This window comes from Mycetomoellerius zeteki, unplaced genomic scaffold, assembly GCF_001594055.1.
Source record: "Mycetomoellerius zeteki isolate Tzet28-1 unplaced genomic scaffold, Tzet1.0 scaffold31, whole genome shotgun sequence".
In the NCBI taxonomy this organism is placed as follows: domain Eukaryota; kingdom Metazoa; phylum Arthropoda; class Insecta; order Hymenoptera; family Formicidae; genus Mycetomoellerius; species Mycetomoellerius zeteki.
In genome coordinates this window covers 276,531-283,716 of record NW_017257294.1, presented here as the reverse complement: position 1 = coordinate 283,716, position 7,186 = coordinate 276,531, and the positions used below count along the sequence as shown (strand labels likewise).

The 7,186-nt window shown below is 37.0% G+C and overlaps 1 protein-coding gene across 4 annotated transcripts in view; it reads right to left on the bottom strand.

Moving 5' to 3' along the window:
* The window catches only part of Ef-1a-f1 (translation elongation factor eEF-1 alpha chain), a 9,161-nt gene extending 5,347 nt beyond the window's left edge, over window positions 1–3,814 (bottom strand). For 2 of the 4 annotated variants that reach the window (XM_018451114.1, XM_018451113.1), the window contains exon 1: window positions 3,179–3,618. The gene's annotated coding sequence lies outside the window, so the exon portion shown is untranslated. Of the gene's footprint in view, window positions 1–3,178; window positions 3,619–3,652 lie in introns of those variants that run through there. The other 2 variants (XM_018451112.1, XM_018451111.1) reach the window with 2 other exon arrangements.
* Window positions 3,815–7,186: the final 3,372 nt, after the last annotated feature.

Genomic DNA, 7,186 nt, shown 5'->3' with positions numbered 1-7,186 from the left:
TGCCGGAACGCAGGAGACGAAAAACAAGACAAGATAAGTGGAGAACTAAACGCTGACGGATCTTAAATTGAAAAAGAATATTTTATTATAACTTTAAAAAAAGATTTTTACATTTATCACAAGAAGTACACTGTTAAAAATTTCATAAAATTTAATATACCTTTAAGTCACACAATTTGAACTTAATTTCATGACATTACATTAAATTTAATGTATTTATAACTGAAAAGTATATTTGTGCACATGTACATGAAATTTAATGTCTTTTCATGAAAATTTATGAAATTTAAGTTACAGTAGTTACTTAATTTTCATTTATCAAATTTAACATACTTTTCATAAAATTTTATTATAACTTAATTTTAAGTTAAATCATTCATTATTTTTAATTTTGTTACAAAATTACAAAAATATCTGCATAATTTAGATAAAATATTAAAACTGCGTATATATCTTAATGAAATAGTATGAAACATACGATAGTAAATCAAGAGCTGCATCTTCATCGAATGAAAACAAGATGAGATTATGTTTACTTTTCGATGTTAAATTTAAATGCAAGTTTATGCACGTAAATATCTTTCCAGAATGGCCGTTGATTACTTTTTTGTGACCGTCAAAATCGTAATTTTTTAAACTATTATAATCTCGTTTTTTGGAAAAGTTTTGAGATAAGATTTGTGTGTAGTTAATCAAAGAAGTGTCTGCGAGCCTTATCTGTCACTATAACAATAAGTTATACGTGAAAAGTTACATTTTTAACATTTGTTTTCCCTCTTCTTTCATCGTTCATCAACCTACTGTAGAATTTTGCCCACGTCAATTTAGGTACTTCAATTATATAAAAAAATTAGACATTTTTATGGTAACTCGAATAAATTTACTAAAGAACCACCTTAATATATGGAACCTATAGTTTAATGTCGGATCCGAACTCGACCTCAATATGAGCATATTATGAAAAGATGTCTTAAAGAACCATCTAAGAGACGTAAAAATGTCTTCTAAATGTCTTAAAAATGTGTTCAAGACATCTTTCGTCTCGATTTGGACTTTGTATTATCTGGATAGTTTCACGTACAACAATGTGTAATATACACAATAATTAATAGCTTCGTTGATAATATAATTAGAGAAATAATTTCTTAGATAATAGTATCTATTATATTCATAATATACTTATATCTATTTCTCTAAATTCTTTGGAATCTCACTCTAAAGAGTGAAAATTGAGCTAGTTTGGAAAAGAATAGCTCAATTTTCAATATTTAAGAGCGAGACCTACAGTGTGTGATTTACTTTAAAAATTTTAGAGATATAGTTATTATATTTGTTCGAGAGATACATTTATTATATTGTTACACAATATGTCGTATTTATTTTACATTAGTGTTTTAGCATGTTTGCTAAAATGAAAATAAAATATTGAGTTCAAGACAGTACTGCAGTGGAATAAAGTTACAATAAAATTAAACTAATAAATGTGTAAATTTTGTTTTTCAAAATCTTAAATCTTAAAAAAAAGTGACATTATTAGTTAAACCTGATATTTAAATGCAATGTATCAAAAGTATCTCGTCCTTTAATCGTACCTAAATATACAATTTTGCAAATTCCTATATCGATACTTAACGTATCACCAATAAAAGTTAATTATAACTGTTGTGCTACTGTACTGTAGTACTATCAATAAAAATTAATTATAACCGTGTAAATTTTTATGTGCGCCTTTAATGAGGCATCGGAGAAGTTTCACGCGTTATACGTTGATCGGATATTAAAGAGACGGTAAATATTGACGCGCGAGAACGGAGGACCTCTTGCAAGCTACAAAGGGTATTGATTCGTTTCAAGGAGAGACTCACGCAGGGCTTGTAAACTCACTCACTCACTCTCTCTCCCCTCTTCCTTGACGTACGTGTATAAATATGAGTGGTATCGGATCGAGCGTGCGCGGTTATTCTCTGTCGAGGCGATCGCAATCCCCCGCGAAAAAACAATTTCGGTTCAATTACACCAATTGGGAAAGGACTTAATTAGGACAGCCGGCCGCATTCCAATGGAACTTAAATTGAATCGTATACAGCGCGGCCCAGGTAATTCCCGACCCGCGAGTCCGCCTTTTAGATCAATAAAGGGTGTATGCTGTCCTAGCAATCTCGATCTACATAGGCGGTGGGGTGTACGGGATATATTAAAAATTGCGTACTCCTTTTGATCCGAATGGCAAATACTAAAAACCGAATTAAACAGAGCAATGCCTGATTGGAGGAATTTTCGCTTAGTTTCTGAAAAGTATCCGATGACGATTATTTCATTGACTATTTTTTAAAAAATTCTGAAACTAATTAGACGTAATTATTTGTAAAAATTATTGATAATGATTTATTGGAAATAATTTAGTGTTTGTTGAAGATAATTCATAATATTAAAATTCAAAGGAATTATCGATTTTAATAAGACATTTTTCAAATCGAAGCAGCAAGATTAATCTCATTTCTATTTACGATCGAATGTAATTCATTAGAGTTCAGAATTTCAAATGAATTATAAATTACGCAGCAATACAGATATTAACTAGATTAATTAGTCAATATATTGATCACAATTAAATTTTCTTTTTACAGCCAAAAGGAGTAAAGATTGTAATTTAGAAAGATTAGAAAGATTATTTATCAAGACCCGCATTAGATTTTAGAAACCATTGTTTATACCGGAAATATCACATAATTGAATAAATCAGATGGATCGATCGAATCACTCGGTACCAGCTGAATCGGAAAATCAGTATCGTGCAATTGGTTGTACCAATCCTCACTTCGCTCGCTTTGCAACTTGCGTTCTTACTGTAACGCGTACCGGCCTGCCTTTTCTAATAATAGTCACAGCCCCACGAAGGCGGCCATTTCTCAGCGGCAATTACTTGCTCCGAAACGTCGTCTTCGCGGTGTCATTATCAGGGATTTCCACCGGAAATCATCGAGAGCTACCCTTTCGCGTCCTTTCTTCGCTCGTCTAAACAATCGTGCAATCGGATCGGGCGATTTCTCTCTCGGTACATTTTGGAAGAGAAACACATGACGGGTTCGATGCGAGGTATATTAAAACGTCGCGATTACGACATATCGCGCAACGAGGTTAAAACCCCAGGTTACCGCAAGCTTGGTACCGCACTTACCGATCGACTGTTGCCCGATCAATCGATCGCGACGATGCACCTCGACCTGCACCAACAACCCCTCGGAGGATCAATCACGACACCCAGGAGGTCCCGTTCAATCGAACGTTAACGTAACCGGTCGCCAATGTAATGGCCGGCTTTCCGTCGTCGTGCACCGTCGAACTCGCGGCTCGCACGGAGGAACTTTTTTTACCTGCGACAGACACCCCCGGCTCGAGAACGGCGGCTCGCGGACGCGCGGCGAGTCTAGGGCGGATTCGCCCCCGAGAGTAAGCGGCGCGCCGGCTCGAATCGATACTCTCGCTGGCCAGCTAGCTGGCTGGATGATTGGTTGGTGAACGAAGCCGGCTTGAGCTTGCACGCAACGAGAAACCGATAGAAACTTCTCGCCCGCCTCTGTCGCAGGCTAGGACGGTCTCCCGAATTCCTGGGGATGACCGTCGTTCTCGCAACGCAGGTTGATTTACTTACCCGAGGATTCGACGTTGGACCGTCCACTCTGAAAATCACCACGGAGCTCTGCCACCCGTCTTGCCGCGCACGCAAGCTCGTGAAGCATGGAGCGAGCAAGAGGGTGGAACGGGAGAGGGAGGAAGAGACGGGTAGCAGAGGTAAAGACAGAAAGCTCTACCCGGACCTGGCGGGAGGGTAAAGGGGGTTGGAGGGGTGAACAAACGACTACGATGCCATCTGAAACGCGCAATGCTGCGGCGCTTGCGCTTGCACGGTCTTCGTGTTTGCGAATCTCCTCGATTGGTTCCCGACCGGCCGGCGAGAGTCTATTTTCCTCTTTGACGAGAGAGGACAAAAGAACAACATCGTCGTGGCAAACCGTCATCGGCCACTCGCTCGCTCGTTCGCGATGCTAAAGAGAAACTTGAGTCACTCGGGGGAGAAGGCATGCTTGCGTTTTATGTGAAGTTCGTTCATCAACGTTTCAATTTCAATAAATAAAGGGCATTAAAGGGCCGTCTGTAATGGAAGTGATATGGTATATACTGCGGTTAAAAGTCTCACTACAAATGTTTTGAAGCGTTTGATTGATCAATTAGAAAAAAGAATTTTACAAAGATGAGACTAATAAGAAAACGCTTTAAAACATTTGTAGCATCGCGTTAGTAAAATTTAAGTTTCAAAACAGGTGTAATAAGCTTTAAGTTGTAGATATTGATCAATTACAGTCGAATATGAGAACAATTGACTGTATATGATTAATTGATTTCTTATAGCAGACTTACTACATCCATAGTGTTTTGGAACTTAGCCATAAAAAATCGACCAGTTGCAATCGAATGTGAGGAGAATAATCGATTGGTCAATTTCTTATAGCTTACGGTTTACTTTATCCATACAGCACAGAATTTGCAGCAATATCGCTACAAAATCTCTACAATATTGCTGCAACATGTAATGTTGCTGCAATGTTGCAGCAGTGTCGCTGCAACTTTTGTGCAGCTTTTGTGCAACTTTGTGCTGTAGGGGGTACAACACTATATATTCCATTATAGATTGCCCATAAAACGATCACGTCGATTATGTAGTTACAAATATTTTCAACGAGTAATAGCGAATTTGTTTGCATTACACTAAATTAGTGTATACTATAAGATCCTTATTCATAATCGGGCCTTATACTTAAGGCTTCCTTAAATTTATCTTTAGATGCTCAGTAGCCAATGAAATAATTCAGAGTATCTGAAGATAAATTTAAGGGAGCTGACTATGAATATAGGCCTAAAAGCTGCTTTACATGAAATTAGCAAAATTAAATGTAAAAGTGCATAAATATTTTAAACGATTGAATATCAAGTACTGATCGTTATTATTTAATAAAATATACATGTGTACTTCATTATCGAAGATAATTATATTATGCCACTTCATTAGATACTTTATATAAAGTAACCTTTAATCTATAAGTACATAGTGCGATTTAATCGAATTTACCATAAAATCTGATCTACAATGTGCTCTTTGCTTCCTGTCTCTTGCTTTTTATCGCTTTTCATCTCTTATCTTTTTGCCTCTTTGTACATCCTGTTTCTTCGTTTTCTGTCGTTCGAGATAAAAGTTGATGAACTTCAGAAAAGACAAGAAATACGTGATAAGAAAGATAATCATTGTCGATAAAATAATCGCAAAGAGGGAAAAAGGTGAGAGGTAAAAGGCAAGAAACAGCTAGAAAACAAATAGTACATTATAGATAGGTTTATTTTAAATTAACGCGCTATGTGCCCATGATCTTTGATTTTGTCTCATGGTATAGCGCTCCAAAATGGTTTCCTATGAAAAAAATTAAAGAACAAAATTTAATTGTAATTAAAAATGGCCGTATTCTTATTTGCATAATTTTCGTTGAATCTTTTAAATTTCGAGAATCTTCATAATTTACTGTTAGTCATTTTAATAAACATATTTCGAAATTAGAGGCTAAGTGTAGTCTGACCGTATTGTTCTCCGATAGATTATCTCGAGAGATAAATTATTATTATAGATACGGTCAACTCGATGCTACAAATGCTTTAAAGCAGTTTTTGATTAGTCAATTTGTAAAATTCTTTCTTCTAATTTAATTGATCAATCAAACGTTTCAAAGGAGTGAAACTTTGACCACAGCTTACATTATATTGAAATAAGAATGGATTATGAATATCTGCTTAGAAGTCAGCACGTCCAAGATATATATATATATATATAATCGCTATGTGTGAAAAGCTTCACGTAAAATTTCGCTGAGTGAAAAATGAAACGTGAAAAGTTTCACGTGAAATTATAGGACTTATTGATTCCCTGGCGGCGAAACGGTTGGCACGTGACGTCGCTGCTGTGCACATATTAAGCTGGTTCTATATTATGACCCGTCTACAATACACGTAGTAAGTTTGGTTTAAGAAGTAAAGTCTGCGGCACACGATGCTTGTTTTCCTGCTGGATTCCTAGCTGGATTAGAATCTTGCCATCGTATTGGCTACGGTACTGACAGTGTCTGCATCGTAGCCAATACGGTGGCAAGAATTTATTCTAGCTAGCAATCCAGTAAGAAAACAAGCATCGTGTGTCGCCGGCTTAAGAGTAAGAAATTGACCAATCACAGTCGATTATTCTTTTCACAATCGACTGTGATTGGTCATCTCGAGATAGCCTGCGTTCAGAAACTTTACCCGAGTATGTCATTTTATCCTTGTCTTACATTTAATGAATGATATAGAAGGTTTGTTTGCGTCGCATGCTCCAACATGTTCCAATATGCTCCTACCATAGCTCTTACTCACTCCAACACGCTTGATAGAGCATGTTGGAGCATGTTGGAGCTTGCGACGCGAACAAACCTCCAATATATTCCGTTCTCACATAATGCGCATGATCATTTTATCCTTGTTGTTCATCGAATATTAGAGAAGATTACATTCAAGGTACATTCGAGGAGACAAGAATTAGCGCTATCTGTGTCTCTTCATTTTTGTTTTACATTTAATAAACGATGAAGATAGACTGACACAAATAAATAGCGTTTCCCCGAACGCACCCAAAATGATACATCGCGCATCATGCGTGAAACGGAACGCACTCTAGGTAGCACTCGGGTGAGGTTTCCGAACGCAGCCTTAATCTAAGGGTCTGAGCACAAGAATTGTCGTAACGGTCGTAAAGCTGGTTCTACATTAGTCGCATCGTAGCGTCGCAAGCGTTGCGATCCAATCAACATCAAGCTAGCTCGACTATGATTGGATCATAACGCTTGCGACACGCTTGCGACATTGCGATGCGACTAATGTAGAACCAGTTTAAGGCTAGGTCCACAACCTTGTTTTAATGCATGGTCTACAATGGCAGCAGCAGTAGTGGATGAGACTGTAAAGCGTCGTCTACAATACACGGAGTAAGAAGTAAGAGTAAGAAATTGACCAATCACAGTCGATTATTCTTCTCACATTCGACTGTGATTGGTCAATTTCTTACGACTTAAGACTTAAAACACCTATTATAGATTCGGAGTAATTTGCT